Here is a 19,869-nt window from a genome sequence, read left to right as displayed (position 1 = left end):
TTGCGTTAGTCACTAATATAAAAAAAAGATTTGCCTAGGAGCATAGTCGCACGCAAGACCTCTTTTTTTTTTAAAAAAAATAATATACATCAAGGATCGTAACCGAACACATGGTGATATTATTAATAAAATTAATAATTAATGACTCAATTCCTTTAATAACAATAAAAGAAATTAATGAATCATTGAACTTGTTGCAACATGAAGACATGAAAAATGATTATTTTTGTATTGGTAAAATGATATCTTTTTTTAAATAATAAATAAATAAATATGTGTATATATATATATATATATACTTAACAACAACGACAAAAGGAAAAACAGGTTCCTTAAAAATAATAACTAAGCCCCTTTTAAAAAGTAAGTAGTGAAAGACAAAAAAATTCATATTTTTGTTAATATTGATACAATTTCAGAAATGATCATTCTAGTAAAAAAATCAGTTTTACCCAAAATGGTCACATTGCTCTCTTTTGAAAGAAAATTACAAAAATAACCAATTTTATCTAATAGTTAAATTACTAACCTAAATGAAACCAAATTTGCATTTTTGTTTCAATAACCCATTTCATATATTTGTTTAAGATAGGATTTTTTTTTTTAAATTTTGAAAGTATTTACAAAATGACCACATTCATTTTTTATAAAAATGACCAGTTTTTTATTTTTGCAAAAAAGTGACCTTTTTTTTCTACTTAAAATGACTAGAAATTAAAATACAAAAAAAAGACTTTAAAATTATTATTTTTTCTTCTTTAGCAAAAGACAAGTTTACTTGTCAATTCCATGTTGAGGTAAATTAAACTAAACACCACATTAGTAATGAATACATTTGTACATAATAGTAAACATAATCATATAAGAATCACGATAGACTTGGTTAAATCAATCAAATTTAATATAAACAACTTAATAAAAAAATAAAAGAACATGCAACATTAATTTAAGATTACATTGTGAAATGTAAAAGAAAATACCTAATGGTGATGACATGCAAATAGTGGAAGCAAACTAGTTGAACCAACAAATTCACAAATTTCTTTCTTTCTCTTTTTTTTTTTGGAAGACTTTGGTACTCTGTTCTTTCTAATTTTCTTCTTTTTTGTGTGCCTTTTTTCTTCTTTTTTCCTTTTTTTTTTCTTTTGAAATGAAAGAAGAATGGGGTTTAAATGGGTAGTGAATATTAACACCCACTCTTATTGAAAACTTAAGAGACAATGCATGCATTAGACTCTTTACCTTCCCAATGTGCCACCCAAGATGACAATGAAATTTCTTTTTTTTTCCAAGAGAAGATTAATTAAAAAGTCTGCATTGCCCTTTTAGATGATCCATTTATTTTATTCATTAATTGAATAATAGCTAAATGAGTCATCTGAAAATTTAAAATGGCCCAAAGTGTAGACCCATTTGATCAAGAACCCAAAATTCAAAAGAAGAATTAGTCCACTAACACAAAAATTCTAACTTCTAACCTATCTTGAAGATCAAACACAACAAATAAGGCAGAAAAAAAAACTGGAAATAAAATAAAATAGAATTCGAAATAAGATTCAAGCAAAAACTTCAATATGATAAAACTTAAAGAACACTACCAAAATAATACAAAATCCGGCACCAAAAATGAATTATATAGTTTTAAAAAAAAGGTTGTGGTAGTAGTGGATTTAGATAGAGGATGAGAGGTAGAAAAGATTGACATAAATTTTCGGGTGAATGGGGGTCGCCAGAAAACTTCGCCGGAAATTTTTTGACGAAATTTTGACATAAAATTTACATCAAAAGATAGCCCTTGAAGAGTTCTACAAATTTATGTAAATGGTATTGGATGGGAATGATCGAAACTTCATAAATCTAAAGAAAAAAGTAATGATTTATGTTCGGTTTTTCTTCGATCGATGAAGTTTGGCTACATATAAAGATGAATGGTTTGTGGATTTGTGTAGAGAAAGGTGAAAGGAAGAAATGGTAAAATTTTGGAGTAATTTTCCGGTCATGGGATGGTGGCCACCGGCGGTGATGGTGGTAGGTGGAAGCAAGGGGAGAAGAAAAATAAAATCTAAATAAGGCCAAAATTCTGATTTGTATTTTTGGTAGGGTCACATAAGAGCCCTTGGATCAAAATGTTATGAATGGTTGAGATTCAATATTGACCATCACTATTGGACAAGGTCTAAAATTGATTGGGCTATGAGAATTGGGTCTAAATCAGCCCAATTCAATCAAAATTGGGTTATTTGGGCCAAGTTAAAAAAAACAATACAAACAAAGACAAACAAACCAAAAATATAAAATACAAAACAAAACATAAGAAAAAACCTTACTATATATTGTAGGAGTAAATTTAAATACGTCAAAAATTAGATGTTCACAACATGCCGCTCTTTGCTTGGAAACATCAAGAGTTTTCAAGCAACGAAACTGAACGAAGTGACTAATTTTTTACTGTTTCAAACTCCATTGAAGACATTTTGAAAAAGATGACCAAACCTTGCTTCAGAGGTTGCCTACATATCCTTGATTAAAAGGAAATCAGGTCAGTGTAGTTCAAGAAAATTTGATAGCTGAAACTATAAAAAATTGTGGTCAAAAGATTGCTTCTTATTGCTTGTTATCATCTACTGTCTATAGTTACATAAAGAAAAGAGCTAGAGAGCTCTGTTTCTCTACAATATAGGAGTTACAAGATCCCTACTTGATATTTTTTCTTAGGGTCTTGTCTTGATCTTCGACTTGCTCTGTGCGTTATCTCTGAGATTGATCTTGATGCTTTTTTGGCGGCTTGTGGATTATTCTCAGGTGCATGTTTTAACTTGAGTTGGCGATTAAAACTCAAAACTCAAGATCACAAAATCAAGAACCCGAATAGGATGTGTTTTTTAGGTAGAAAAATGAAAATCTTGAACTAGGATGTATAACCCTAGAAAGAAAAGGAGAAATGAGGCATATTACCCTGAGAGTTTAAAAAAGACACATTGTCTTTGTGGATTGACCTAAGATTGGGTGTATTAGTAAAAAATGTGAATATGGTGTGTAAACACATGAATGCTAATGCGTATTGCCCGGGATATGCATATGGTGTGTATTGCCCATGAATAGAGAGTTGATGTGTTTTACATGCGAATGAAAGACTGGCGCGCATTGCACATGAAAGAAAGACTAGTGCATATTGCACATGAATAAAGTATCGATGCGTAATGCATGGGATTTCGACTGGTGCGTATTTCCCATAAAAGAAAGACCGATGCGTATTGCACAGAATTTAGACTGGTGCGTATTGCACATGAGAGAAAGATTGGTGCGTATTGCACATGAATGAAAGATTGATGTGTATTGTCGGAAGCTCTCGAATTGAGAGGAAAGCATACGAATAGCATGAGATGAAACAACAAAACATGTGAAGACTTTGGAGAATTTTTTTGTGATGTTTCATCTTTTGACTTGTAATCGTGCATTTTTTTTTGTTCCTGTGTTGAGAAAAAGGAAGAGAAAAGTGTTAGTTTAAAGTAGTGGTTGGTTTGTAGCCTTGATGTTCTGATGACTTGACCATACTCCTTACCAATTTCTCTAACTCTACTCCTAATCCTTGGCTGAACAACCTTTGAAGCTTCCTCTTTGTCAATCCAAGGGCCTTGATCTTTTTGGTACTACCAAATATCATGGTGCGACTGATTTCCTAAAGAATGAATTTTTCTTTTGAATTTTCTTTCATGACTTAAAAGACTATATCGTGTTCCTTCATGAATTTTCAGTGAAGATCTGAGGCTATTTTGTCCTTGCTCGATGGCATGCCAACTCGGATACTCAGCAGGTTGAAATTTTTTATTTTGAGCGAGGTACAACCAACAATAGTTGTATGAGGATCCACTCACTTTTTAACACATGGAATTGTGGGCCCAATTTGTCCTTTAAATCTGCTAAAGAAATCAAAGGAGAGAGAATATAAATTTTGATTGAAAATTAAAAAGAAAATGTGGGATCCACGCCACATTTCATTAAATATATTAGTAAAATATTGAATTAAATGTGCATTGTGGGGCTCAATTGTCACACATTCCAACGAATTCTAGCACTCCTTACTAACTCTTCTTCTTCTTCTTGAACATAAAAAAAAAGTTTTCATTCTTTTCCAGTAAATTTATTTCACTAAAAATCTACATGTCAACTATTGAAATTAAACATGCAATTTTCTTGAAGATTGGTGCAATTTTCATGAAGATTGGTGTTTCAATGTTGGGGATCTTGTTAATTTCAAAAAAAAGTTGATAGGGTATTGATGCTTAAAAACTTGAAAAGTTGATGTTGATCTTGATTCTTCCCTCTAAATCTTGCTCAATAACTTTAGTCTTTGTCTGCAATTTTCCGATGTCCATATTTTTCAGGTATTAATTTTTTAGCATAATGATTTTCAGTCTTTAAGAAGATAGTGTGTTAAAAAGATTATCAGTAAATAGTCTGATTTAATTGATATTTGAAACGAATGTATAAGTTGTTGGAAGAGGATCTTTTTACATGTCATTTCTAATGTCAAAATACCAAAAATCACTTGCTACACACATATTAACTACTAAATTATAGATATAATTTTCAAAAATAAAATCTATTGTGCTTAGGTGTTTTATTGAATTCTCTTCCCACTGGTATCAACATTTTCTTGTGGATTGTTTGGATCTTGACTTTGAATGCAAACATCATGTAAACTGCATGTGTAAATTTGATAGAAAAGGATTAAAATTAATAGATCAACTACTTTAAAAAAAAAGGGATCAAAATTAGTAGATGAATCAAGCAACAAAATAGTGATAGGAAATGTTTAATTTGATGAAAAAAGTATCACAAGAAAACTTAGTACCGTAAGTTCTTGTGGTATTGAAGTTGACTGTGAGGCAAAAGTCCCTGGTGTTCAAAGACTGGTACTCATGTGGATATTCGGTTCTGTTTTTCAATGTTCTCTGTGATGCTTTTTTTTCCTCTGCTCATTTTTTGACTTCATTCTTCCATATCCATTTCCTTTGTCTTTTTTTTAATTGGATCCAAAATTTGATGCTTACACCCTATAATAGAATCATTAAAATGAGTTGAACTTGCTCTTATCTTCTCATGATTTTGAACATACAATTCACTTTGATGTTTAATAATCTCGACCTTTGCCAGATACAAATATTTTATGGCAATTTCCTCGGAGTCCACATTATTTGTTGCTAAAGTCATAACAGTAAACGACTCTTATATCAACCCATTTAAGCGAATTGTCATGGACGACTTCAACGTCTCTTTTTTTTTCTGTGTACTCCTCAAATCCACACTCATGCTTGGCATTTTTAGTCCATCTTTTCAAAATGTATTTCTCAGGAATACAAGAAAAATTTAAATCAAAGAATAAAACTCTTAGTGCATGACAACATAACCAACCCATGGTTTCAAACATTTGGCAGGTACAAGAGATATAATTATCAAGAGAATTAAACTAGATAGTTTCAGTTTGATTATTCTCACCCTTTAAAATTGTATATTTAGTACAAGTCCCAACAGTTTCCACATGGATCACTTTTTTGGTTGTCCCTTGCAAAAATTCATATTGAAACCTTGTAAAAAAAAATTCTTGAGTACACACTACCAGCATGCTTTAAGATCCCACAGTCTTCTATCAAAAGTTTTGGCTTTTCTCGACATTTGTAATCTTTAGTTGCTTCGGTGTCACACATTTTACTTGTCCGTTTCTCATAAGGCTTTACAAATTCAGTTATACTCATTGTCTTGCATGCCATTTCTGTGAAGACCCTATTCGTGCTTTCACTTCTTTGAGTTGATTTAATGTCCGCAGAGAAAATGGAACGACTAAATGCAGGACACCATTTCTTTCTTAAATCATATAGCTTTTGAAGCCAAGAATTATCTGCACAGTTCCAATCACATATCATATTTTGCCACATCACCTCAAATTCTGATTCTGACTTGCATCTCCATAAGAGAGTTGATTTTATTTTTATTCTCTAACAAATAATATTTCTATGTTTACAGAGTTTTTCAACAAATCATGACCTGGAAAAAGTGCTATGCATAGATGAGCACAATTTAAATGTCTCTATAAAGATAAAATATTTAGGAAAAAGGCATAGATTCCCCCCTAAACTTGTCCCGAAAAGTCAGTTACACACTTTAACTATTTCGACGACCTATTACACACATGATCTTGTTTAAAGTGATATTAATTCCCCCTTCCGAAGACAATCTCAGTTTTTGTGTGAGAAACTGTTGAACACGCATTTTGGAAACGAAAATAATATTATTTTAACCTTTTTCCCTTAATATTTTCTCACACTTTCTTAAAATAGTAATTCCTACTCTGTGTGTTCTTCCTCCTTCACCATACATCTCTTTGTTTTATAAAATTTATTTCTTCTTCCTTCTGCATAAGTAGAAGGGGAAAAGAGAAAATTTGAAGAAAAAATAGGAAGTAGTTAGACGATTATGAAGTATAGAGATGTTGACAGTGGTGATACGTTGGTGGGCAACACCATTGTTGCCGGTGAAACAAATAAAAACTTTCAGATCTATAAAATTACTTTCAGATCTGTAATTTTCTTTTAAAATATTGATAATTATGGATGAATTAATCATTTTATATGTATTATTTGTGTATAATGAATAATCAAATATGCTATTGATGGCGGCTTGAGACAAAAATGACAGTAGGTGGTGTTCCTACAAGAATAGAGAAGACAAAGATAGAATAGTCATTTTCTTTCTATTTCTTTTTAAAGTTCTTCTGTATGAGTTTTTTTTTTTAATTCTTCTGTATGAGTTTGTTTTAATCGAAGTTGGACTCGTGGTCCGATTTTATTAAGCAAATTCTTCTGTATGAGTTTAAAATGCTTCCATGGAAATAAGTGAAGAACTAATTAATGGTGACAAAGAGAAGAACCGTTGAAGAAGAAGAAGTCAAAATAAAGAAAAATGTATAAGCTTTAAAAGAAATTGAAGGCCACCAATAAAAAGATACAGAAAAATATTATTGATAGAATTAATATATTAGAAATTATAATACTTAATTATATAATGACTAATAAGATAGTGCCATGTGTTAAAATTTAACACTTTAACATTTTTTCCCTTCTTCTCACTCACCTTAAAGAAGGTGAAGACACTTTCTCTACCATGTCATCTTATAAGGGAGTATTAATATCACTTTAAATAAGATCAGGTGTGTAATAGGTCATTGAGATAGTTAAAGTGTGTAACTGACTTTTCGGGACAAGTTTAGAGAGGAATCTATGCATTTTCCCAAATATTTATTTTGATGATGCATATGTATCAAAACAAGATTCACTGAAAAGTATCTTTTCTTTTTCCTTTTTCTTATACCTTGAAAAAATTGGCAAGACAAGTAATTGCACAAATCCGAATAACAAAAATAAGAAAGAGCATTGAAAAAATTGATATATTAATTACATTTAGACTATAGAGTGTGTTGTTATAAAAGAAAAGGAAAACAAAAAAGATGATAGATTCATTACATGTACAATGGAGAGTTTCTGGTATAGATTTGATATTTTCTTTGAGAAAGAAAGTGACTAGTTATATTGTATCTTTTGTTTGGTTAGATGTGATCAAAATACCTTATTACGGAGGGAAAATGTCTTCTCGTTCCCTCCAATTTTTGCTACTTAGGAGTGTACACTAAAGCACATTTAATCCAATATTTTACTAATATATTTAATTGAATTTGACGTGGAACCCGCATTTTCTTTTTAATCTTCACTCAAAATTTATATTCTCTCTCCTTTGATTTCTTTAGCAGATTTAAAGGACAAATTGGGCCCACAATTTCATGTGTTAAAAAGTGAGTGGGTCCTCATATAACTATTGTTGGTTTTACCTCGCTCAAAATAAAAAATTTCCTGCAGGTTCAATCTATGCCCCACCAGTACGGAGAGTGAACTGACCTACGCCCCGTTGGTGGTGGCCGTAGGTCACACCTGCGAGCTGTCCAAAAACTGCCTAAGGTAAGTTTTCCTAATTAATTCCTAATTTAATTATCTTAGTTTAGGGTAGTTTTATACTGATTTAATAGACCTATATAAACAATTTTATATCATTAAACACCTCATTAATTCATTATAACCCAAAATCCCAAAACTAAACTCAACTACTTTCCCCTCCAAAAATCTTCTCTCTAGAAATTCCATTGAAGACCAAGAGAAGGGATCAAGCTAGGGCGTGGGGATGGAGGCTTCTTAACATGAATTTGATGGGATTCTAAGTCTAAGGTATGATAGTTCTTCATCCTTGGGAAGCTATCACCCAAGGAGCCCTTTCAAAAGCTTTTAACTCAATTCTAGAAAACCCAATTAGCTAGGGTTTCGACTCAACCCCATGGATTCCTTTCAAAGTTGTTCTTAAAGATTGAATTATGTTTGTTATTGATGATACTACTGATTTTAGATGATTTTAACTTGAATTACAAAGAATCCATGAGTTTTCCCTAACCCTAGCTATGGCTCTTCTCTGCATTATGAATGTTGTAAGAAGTTGATTCAATTGATTGAATATGAGTTGATTATGATGTAATTACATGATTTAAGTATAATTCTACATGTATTATTGATTAATCTAAGATTCTAGGGTGAAATTGATGTACCCTAGGGTTATGTCATGAAAGGGGGGAAATTGTGGGTTTAGATGTGAACCCCTAAGATTGATGAACTTCTTGAAGAATTGCCTTAGATTAGATCACTTAGACATGAATTACTTATAAGTAAATTAGATCACTTAGACATGAATTACTTATAAGTAAATCTTGTAGACATGAACTAACTTGATTAGGGCTTATATGAATGATCATGTTTGTGTAGTGTTGGGATTGAGGTTATATGTTCCTATATGATTATAATTGGTCAAGAATGAGGAATGTGGTTAGGTTACCTGGAGAACTAGGACTACTTAATAATCATGTGAGGCATTGCTTGAGAGTAAGGCTTGTAATATGAAGATGACTCATAGGGATTAAAGGTAAAAAGCTAAAATGAATAAGCTAAAGGTGCTAAGGCTCCAAGAAGGAAGCCATTATGTATGTTGAGTTGTGTATGACCCTATTGTGAGAAGACTTCATCTACATGACCTCTAATATGAGTATATGAGTTTATGCATGGGATGAATGTTGTACTTGGGTTATGACTATATCTATGTTTCATGTATTGAATGCTAGATGTGTTAACTCAATATGACCCTTGAATGCAAGATATGAGGTGTATGTATGATTATGATATTATATGCATGTTTATAAACACTTTGAGTATAATGTGTCCATTGTGATAATGTTGTTATTGTGTTAATGAAAGGACAATTATATACACACACTCCATGTATAAAAAGATTATGAGGTACTTGTGGTGTCAATTGAAAGGCTAGTTCTCATATGCACCTTTACATACTATTATGCATGAAATTTACATGACCATGATGATCCACTTGAAAGGTGGAGGTGTTAGCTATTGTGTATATCATAGTATTGATGCAAGATCCTTCTTTCCTACCCCTACATATGGCTATGTACGATATGATATGACTATGTATGATGTGTTAAGACTATTTATGATATGTTATGAATATGATAGTATTGTTGTGTTAAATGAAAGGCCATTCTCATGAACACACTATGAATTCGATGTGAAAGGTTTATTCACATGTTGATGATTCTAAAGTTAAAGGACATTCTCACTTAAGGAATCTATGAGCTATTATGATGTTATGTTGGTTTGAGTGCCTAATGCATTCTCTTATGATCATGAACTTATGCAAAGACTTAATATGACTTTTAAAGGGAATTATGCTTAGCACCGAGTGGATATGAGTATGAGATGGGTTCATTCACGCTAGTAGTTGGGTTCCCAATACGGTGTCTCATGAGATGGAAACCTCCACGTTAGTAGTCAAGGTTTCAAGTAGCAATCTCCCTATCCCATAACTATGTGCCCACATAGGTATATATCTAGTGGATCCACCTTTAAGCTAATATGTACGTTCTACCTTAGGCAAGTAGGACACCTCTTTTCGGTGTGGGGGTAGAACACCGGATTCCATGTAGCTCACATGGTCTATGTCGGTTAAGGCTAAATCTCCCTAAATGATAAGAATATGAATTATGATAAGAAAATAGGCATGTTCTATGGTTCCTCAAGAGGTTCTACTTAGTATGAATGGGGGTATGTGACTTCATTCGTGCATTGCACAAGTAGGCTTTGAGAGTGGGCATGATATGTCTCTTTTATGATATGATGATTATGAGTTGAATGTATGCTTTGTATGAATTATGAATATGAATATGGACTATGCTTATAACTTCTAATGGGTTTACTTAGTGTGAGTGGGGGTATGGGACTTCACTTATACATTGCACAACTAGACTTATAGAGGGGTTATTGTGAGGTTCTCTTATGTTATGATGACTTATGAATTATGTATGAAAAGTAAGTATGGATGTTAAGGTTGACTTCACTTGTTAAAAGTTATGAAGATGAATGACTCCTTAGTTATGTATGTTGGCTATGAATAAGGAAAAGTAACATATGTATGTTGTTGGTGGCATAAGAGTGGTACTTAGTGTAGATAGGATTATGGGATCCTATCTATGCATTGCACAAGTATAGCTTAGGGTTGCTTATGTGGTAATTCTATTATGATGAAATGATCTTGGTATGTGACTATGTGCATGAACTATGTCTTGTGAAGATTGGGATATGTACTATGCTTGTGTTGGAGACTATGTTTGTAAAAAATGATATCTCTTATATTATGATGAATTGTATGTGAGTTGCTTTATGAGTTGCATTCTCCAACTATTTCAAAGATGATGTTCAAAATGGCATATATCATGGTTTCAAATGAAATGTCCCCTTTATGCATGTTTTAATGATTTTTATGCATGGCTTCCATGCCTAGTACTTTTTGTGCTAACCCCTTCTTTCTATATTTTCTATAGGTGTAGGCTTTGGAGATATTGGATTCCATCCTCGTGGCTAGGTTCATAGGAGATCAAGAAGAAGAAGATTGGTGAGTCATCATTGTATTCGAGGGCTTGACCATATGTCCTTTATGTCTTTCTTTTATGCTTTAGACTTTTGTAAGGGCCGTGTCCTTAAGATGTATTCAAGAGTTTTATTCCAAGTAATTAGATGGTTTGAGACATAGTGTATAGATTCTATTATTTTATATAAGACTTCGATTGTAAAGAAAAGTTTTAAATTCCGCTTTATTTTCCTATGAACTTATGTCTATGATTATGCCAAGGGCTTGTATAAGACCCCTTCGGGGTCGAGTACTCCGTGTTACGTCTAGGGGATAACTCCGGGTTGTGACAGTTGTCTAGTTCTTAAAATCTGAACCATTATCAATTTAAAACACATCTGTGTATCCTTCATGCAGAGGTGTCGAGAAATGGTGATCTTTGCAGATGTCTTCCAATTAGTCATTTTTATGATGTTCTCTCCTTTTATCTTAAGGTGCCCGCAAGGGTTTTCACTGATAAGATCTCTCTTGTCGTCTTATGGTTCCTATAAAGGTTTTCACCGATGAGACTCTCTCATTTTTTTTCATTTTTTTTACTTATGGTGCCCACAAGGGTTTTCACTCATAAGTTTTTTTGACTAAAAAATGTAATCTCCGATGATCAATTGTCTGTGCAAGACACATTGAATCTATCATTCTTAGAGCTAATCAAAATGTCAGTTGCTAGAATAGAATCATAAACTGAATTACAATTTGAGACTATTCTTTTAAAAAAATGCCCTAGTTTTCTATAAATACTGGAATATTGATTTTTTTTGGGATGATCGAACCCCAAAGGGTTGCCTACGTATCCTTTCGAAATTAGGTCAAACGTAGTTCAAAATTTCAAAGAGAGAACTTTTTTTTGATGATTTTTTTTATTGAATTTTTTTGAATGAGGGGCCCTTTTCTTCCCAACCATAAATTTGTCACAGCATCTTAGAACGCATTAGATATAATATCTTTGAACCGCGCCCGCATTAACAATCATGCCTGTAATTTTTCCCTCCACACCAGTAAGGTGCAAGGCTCCTTTGGACAACACTTCCTTGATAAGATATGGGCCTTGCCGATTTGGGGTAAACTTTCCATTGGCTTCTTCTTTGTGTGGGAGAATGCGCTTTAAGACCAGTTGACCTGCTTCAAAATATCTTGGGTGCACCTTTTTGTTGTATGCACGAGCCATCCTTTCCTGATAAAGCTGACAGAAACATATGGACGCCAATCATTTCTCATCTATTAATGTGAGCTGCTTTAGTTGGGTTTTGACCCATTCAGCATCCTCAATTTTAGCCTCGACAATAATTTGAAGAGATGGAATTTCGACTTCCGCTGGTATCACAACCTCAGTCCCATACATCAACAAATAAGGAGGTGCACCAATCGAAGTGCACACTGTTGTGCGATCTACCAAAAGTGCGAAAGGCAACTTCTCATGTCATTGTCTGGTGCCTTGAACCATCCTCCTGAGAATCTTGTTGCTATTCTTGTTGGCAGCTTCCACAACTCCGTTGGTTTTTGGTCGATATGGTGTAGAATTGTGATGCACAATTTTGAGTTACTCACATACCTCCTTCATCAAATTGCTATTAAGGTTTGAAACATTATCTGTGATGATAGTTCTTGGGATACCAAAACGACAAATGATGTTTGAATGGACAAAATCCACGGCCGCGTTCTTAGTGACTGCTTTGAAATTGATTGCCTCCACCTATTTGGTAAAGTAATCAATTGCGACCAAAATAAATCGATGTACATTAGAAGCTTTCAGCTCAATTGGTCTGATGACATCCATTCCCCATACAACAAAGGGCCAAGGAGCGGCCATGGGGTGTAACTCTGAAGGAGGTGAATAAATTAGGTCACCGTGAATTTGGCACGGATGACATTTTTTCACAAAGCGAAAGCAATCTCGTCCCATGGTGAGCCAGTAATATCCTGCTCGAAGTATCTTTTTTTGCAAGGACATATCCATTCATGTTGTAACACCCCGTAATTTAGTAAGTTGAGCTAGTAAGTTCTAGAGCCTTTGGTTAGATTTTTGGAATGTTTTATGAGGGTTAAAACTTGTAAAAATGGTTCACGTACTTAGAATAGGGGTTTTAGGGTTAAACGTCTGGGTATGACTCCCCAAGGGCCACCCAAGGAGTCCTTGAGGAGGACCCCAAAACAGTCCTCAAAACTGTCCATTATAGTGACCTACGTTTGGCCATCTACTGCCAGTAGACCAAACCACGCCCCATAGGTCTTTGGCGTACGTCAAGGCCTACACCAGGCCTGCAGGTTTGAGCCTCAGTCCCTAACCATGGAGGCCAAACGACGGCCAGTAGCTTCACCTACGGTCCGTAGGTGGAGGGGCGTTCATGGTGCAAGGTTTTGACATTTTAGTTTTAGTTAGGGGTTTTTGGGAATTAGTTAGTTATTTAATTAAAGGCTTAGGGGGTCGGTTAAGTAGTTAAATAACCACCTATAAATACCTAATAAGACCCTAAAACTAAGTCATTAGCTCATTCATCTTAGAACCCCCAAATTACTCTTAAGAAATTCTCTCTCTAGAAGAACAAGAAGAAAGGAAGTTGGGGAAGCAGCTTAGGGTGATTTTCACCATTGATTCAAGCTTTGTTTAGAGCTTTGATTAAAGGTATGTGAAGCTTAATCATCCATGATTTTTCCACCCATGGAGCCCCCATAGTTTCCCCCAATTGTGAACTCAAAAACCCAATTCTAGCTAGGGTTGTGATTGCATTGTGGGTAGTGATGTTTGCGTAATCAAGACACAACTTCCAATGCAAGTGTCTACGATCATACAATAGTAAAGTAACCCAATCAAGGGTTGGGGTCGAGTCCCAAGGGAGTGGTTTTGAGAATTAATAGAAAAATAAAATTAAGTTCTAATTAGTCATAGCTAAAAACATTATTGAATCTAAACATGTTAAATCTAAAGGTGACGAAAGCGTCAATTATGAATGGGGGTTTGTAACAAGTAAGCAAAAACAACAAAAAAAATGCAAAGAGTACTAATCAAGGAGAGGGGATTCTTGGGATGTGATAGGAATACGGGATAGACTAAACTATTGGGTGTGCTTTTGATAATTAATCCGTTGAATATTTGTGACTAGGCTAGAATATAGTGGGGGTAAATTATCTCTCGAGCAACTTACCCTGAATCAACTCGATTTCTCTCGAACACCAAGTTGCCGCATGAAGAACAACCTCCGCCTTAACCCACTCACTCTCTCGAGCTGAGTGTGTGGGAGAAGGACTAGGGTTCACTCTCTCGAGCTGAACCTTATGTCGACCCAATCCCACCTTCCATCAATTTAGTAGTCTTAGTACGACCTCTCTCTCGAGCAAGCCGAAAACACAAAGGTGAAATCGTATTTGCGACTACAATTTCATTAAGTTCCACCACAACTACTAAATGAAATCACATCTAAACAACAAATAAATCATCAACAAGCAAGACCCAATATATAATCTAACCCATATTCACAAAATCACACTCCCAATGATTGGGGTTTTAGCTAGACATGTAAAAGAGATAGAAATTTATACTAATACGAGTTTGCATTCAAATGGGTATGAAGATTGAAGTCTCAAAACAAGCATAAAGTGAAGAATCCACAAGACCCAAGTCCAAATTCTTAGAGTTGAAGCCCTTTGAATCTTCAAGTTCTTCAAAACCCTCTCCAAGCTTAGAACTCAAAATTCTATGTTAAAAATTCTATATTAAAAATCTGATATTAAGCAACAACTATCAACGAGTATTTATAATTTTCAAAAATCTGTGCTTCAGCGGATCATTCGACGTCGTTAGTCGGGATCGCCGATCAACTCGGCGATCCGCCCTTTGGTAGGTTTTATCGCCGTCTTGCTCTATCCTTCAGCATTGTCGTGTTATGGATCATTGGGAGACATAGTACTGCTTCGCAAAACTGCTTGGCGACACGCCGACTACTCTTTTTCACTGCCGATTTGATCCGTTCTTTTAGGGCTTAACACACTGGAACAAAAGGCGAAGATAAAACCTTTTGGCGACTCGCCGAACGGGTTTGGCGATTCTCAGATCTTCATTTCTTCGTTCTTTCATCTGCCTTTGTTCCTTTTTGCTAAGTATTGTCCATGCTTTCCCTCCAACTCCAAATACCTGAAACTTAAGGGTTTTCATCATATATTGAATCAAAATATGAATTTGAGGACACTAATTCTATCAAAATATAGCCCTAAATGAGTCCAATTTGTGGACTTATCAACACCCCCAACTTAAACTTTTGCTTGTCCTCAAGCAAACTCGAGTTCAGCTGTTCAAAAAGGGTGTCTCAAACAGTGTTATACAAGAATAAACCATAAATGTACACAACAAGACTTAACTTACTCATGCAAGGATCAAATGTGCACTCAAAGTTTCAAGTTGTGACATACCATTATCAAAAGATCTCGAGCTCACAATACTTGCTTCAAATGCAAATTCAAGCTTAACTATAGTGTTCAAATGCCCTCACACAAAGAATGATTCCATATTCACACAATGGTTCACAGTTTAAAGCTTCAGAATCAGATGCAACGCTCATACTCACAAAAAAGAACACAATGCATAATTTCACCCATAGGTTTGCCCGTATTTTTCAATCAATACTTGCTTCAGCTCACTCAAGATCAAAAAGTTCTTTTCAAGGCTTGTAATGGGGCTGAGTGCAAAGGTATGTCATTTAGGTTCAGTGACTTTCATCCTCATGAAATATGGTGTTCACAACACTTCCTTTCCTTCCACGAAAGCAATATTTAGCACAATTATAGCTTACAACCCAAATACATAAACGAAACACAATTCATGAATAGCACACAAAGGTGGGCCTCACCCTACCACAAATAAAAGAAATTTGTCCTCAAATGCAATTAACATAATATCCAGAATTTAGAATAAAGAAAGACAGAGAGGGAGGTAGAGAAAAATCCTGTCTATACAGTCGCTCCATCTGTCTGGGCACAAGTGCACGATGTGTCAGCCTGGGCTTGAATAATAGTCCCCGGAGCAACTTCAGAAGGTTCAACGGCAACTGGCTTGCTGAAATTGTCCAAGTCATGAGCCTTCAAGAAGGAATGTATAACTATGTAGAATCCACGAGTCCACGAAGGGACAGTGGGATCTCGGGGGATAGATCTCTTACTGGAACTAGGCTTTTTTCCCTCACTTCCCGTCTTGGGAGGATTCGCTTCAGTTGTACCTTTCCTGAAATTTTTCGCTCTTATCTGTCGGGGTGGCCTATTTCATCCAGCTACTTTTGGTCTAGACAAATCTGCAAAACTTCAGGAAAAAGTTAGAAAGTATCTCAACAAAAACATAGAAGTTCAGTAGTAGAAAAACTTCGCCGAACCAGTTGGCAAAACTCGCAATCGCTTAGGCAATTGGCCGAGTGCAGTGTGATGTTTGCGTAATCAAGACACAACTTTTGATGCAAGTGTCTATGATCGTACAATAGTTTAGTAACCCAACCAAGGGTTGGGATCGTTCCCAAGAGAGTGGTTTTGAGAATTAATAAAAAAAAAAAAATTTAGTTCTAATTAGTCGTAGCTAAAGACATTAATGATTAAAACTATTTTAAATTAAAGGGGGACACAAGAGTGTCAATTATCAATGGGGGTTTTGTCACTAGTAAATAAAAACAACAAACTAAACAAAGATTTCTAAGTAATGAGAGGGGATCCTTGGGATGTGACGGGAATACGGGTTAAGCTAGATTATTGGGTACATGCTTTTGATAGAAGATTCATAGAGTAATTGTGACTAGGCTAAACTTTAAGGGGGATAAGCTCTCTCTCGAGCAACTTACCCCGTTTCAAATGCATTCCTCTTGGACACCCACTTGCCGCATGAAGACCAGCCTATGCCTTAACCCACTCACTCTCTCGAGATGAGTGTGTGGACATGGGACTAGGGTTCACTCTCTTGAGCTGAACCTCATGTCGACCCACTCACAGTGGCCATCAATTTAGTGGTCTTAGTTTTACGACCTCTCTCTCGAGCAAGCTGAAAACAGATATATGAGATTATATTTGCAACTACAACCTTATTAAGTTCATCTACGACCACTAAACGAAATCACATTTAAACTACAAATAAACTATCAGCATGCAAGACCCAACAATTATCTTAACCCATATTCGCTAAATCACACCCCAAGATTGGGGTTTTAGCCACACATGTATAAGAGATAGAAATTTATACCAAATTAAGCTCGCATTCAACTGGGTATGAAGAGTTAAGTCTTGATACAGGCCAAAATTGAAGAATCCAAGAGACCCAAACCGAAATCTTGAAGATGAAACCCTTTGGAACTTCAAGTCTTCAAAACCCTCTTAAACTTAGGGAAAAATATCAAAAAGTACTATTCTATATGAAAATTATAATAAGTGTTCGACCCTTAAAACTACAACTCTAACTAGTATTTATAGTTTTCACAGATTTGTGCTGCAACGGATCATTCGACGTCGTTAGTCGTAATCGCCGATCAACTCGGCGATTCGCCTTTTGGTGTAGTTCATCTCCGTCTTGCACCATCCTTTAACATCGTCGTGCTCTGGGTCATTGGACGACATGGTACTGATTCACGAAAGTTCTCGGCGATGCGCCGACTTCTACCTTTTTCCGCCGACTTGATCCTTTCCTTCAAGACTCAGCACACTGGAACAAAAGGCGAAGTAAGACCCTTTGGCGACTCGCCAAGTGGACTCGGCGATCCTCACTTCTTCATTTCTTTGTTCTTTTCAGCCTTTTCGTTCCTTTTTGCGATGTAGTGTCCATGCTTTCCTTCAAACCTTAAATACCTGAAACTTAAGGGTTTTCATTAGATATTGAGATACAATAATTAGTTGAGGACACAATTTCTATTAAAATATAGCCCTAAATGAGTCCAATTTGTGGACTCATCAACACCCCCAACTTAAACTTTTGTTTGTCCTCAAGCAAACTCAAGTTCAGCCATTCAAAAAGGGTGTCTCGACCAATGCTACACAAGACTCAATCATTAATGCACACAACCAGAATCACTTTAATTATGGAAAGATCAAATGTGTACTCAAAGATTCAAGTTGTGACACACCATTACCAAAGATTCTCAATCTCGCAATACTTGTTTCAAATGCAAGTTCAAGCTCAACAAAAGCCTTCGAATGCCCTCACACAAATGATGATTCCATTTTCACACGCAAAGGTATAATCAATTTAAAGTTTAGGAATCAGATATAACACTCACACTCACAAAGAGGAACACAACGCATACTTTCACCCATAGGTTTGCCCGTATTTTCCAATCAACATTTGTTTCGACTTTCTCAAGATCACAAAGGTCTTAATAAGGCTTGTAACGGGGTTGAGTGTAAAGGTATGGTCATTTAGGCTCAGTGACTTTCATCCTCATGAAATGTGGTGCTCACAACACTTCCTTTCCTTTTCCTTCATCATTCTCTTTAGTGCTCATAAGTCATCCTATTATTCATTTTTCATGGATTGTTTGGGAACCCCATCTCTTTTGTACTTTATTCCCCCACTTTTCTTTTCATTCTTTTTCTTTTGATTTTTTTATTTTTATTTTTTTATATGGAGGGGTTCCATTTTTCTTAAAACCATCGGTAAGAGGAGACTTTCCTTGCACTTCTTGACTTGCCTTATCTTTTCACCACACCCCAAACTTAGGCTTTTGGCCTAAGTTGGCTATTCAACTAACCACAATTCAAGAGGATTATAGGTAATGATTAAGAAAGGTCTAGTTTTCATCAAGTTTCTTCCAAAGAAGGGTAAGGCTCAAAGGGTGTTCAAGAGAGAATCACACGCTCACAAGGTAGGTCACAAAAGAGGTATATGTCAAATTGGTTCACAATCTTCGAAGTTGCCTGAGATCATATCAAGAGAAAGTCTTACTTAGTCAACCGGACCAACAGGACAAATTCTAGGTGTTGTCATGCATGTTTCCAAGTAAGCTTATCACACAACGCATCGACACTTAAGTCAAACAAGACTCCACACTTTTGCTAATGTGCAACGGTCATCACAAGAGAATCGATTTGATAAATGGCTAATCACAACGAGATGCAAAGAGTTCACATATTGTCTATGCAACTTCATTTGGCCTCATCGTAGCCGCACATTCATGTTTGTTTGATTGTAAGCACTATTCAAGTCATCGGTATTGATTAGGACCGAGACTTAAATTTTGCAAAAGAAAAGCCACATTCATCACACAAGAGGTGGTAAAAATTTCTGGACGGGTTAAAATCATTTTTCAATATAAAATAAAAGGAGCCATAAGCTTAAACATCTACGGAAAGTAGTATTAACACAATTTTAAACAGAACAACCAAAATATAAACAACACATGAACATCGGGTAGAACACAAATGTGGGTCTCACCCCACCACAATTAAAAGCATTTGTCCTCAGATGCACATGACAAAATATCCAAAATGACAATTAAAGACTTACAGAGAGGGAGGTAAAGAAGGGATCCTGTCTAAGCAGTCGCTCCATCTATCTAGGCATCAGTGCCCGGAGTGTTGTCATTCTGCTTTTGGTTCTCTTTTTCTTTTCACTCTGTTTCAACTTCTGCAGCGATATTAGCCTCAATCATATTGTCCAACTCGTGAGCTGCCACAAAGGCGTGTATCGCATTGTTGAAGCCTTGAGTCTACGAAGGGGCATTAGGGTAGATGGGCATCCTCTTCCTCGAACTGGCTGTCTTGTTCTCGCTCCTTGCAGTTCTTTTGAACTTTTAAGCTCTTATGTGTCTGGGTGGTATGTTTCTTCCTGCAACTTTTGGTCTGGCC

Source organism: Solanum verrucosum, unplaced genomic scaffold (assembly GCF_900185275.1).
Source record: "Solanum verrucosum unplaced genomic scaffold, falcon-dt-bn FXZP01000015.1, whole genome shotgun sequence".
Classification (NCBI taxonomy): Eukaryota; Viridiplantae; Streptophyta; class Magnoliopsida; order Solanales; family Solanaceae; genus Solanum; species Solanum verrucosum.
Note: the sequence above shows the minus strand (reverse complement) of the source record.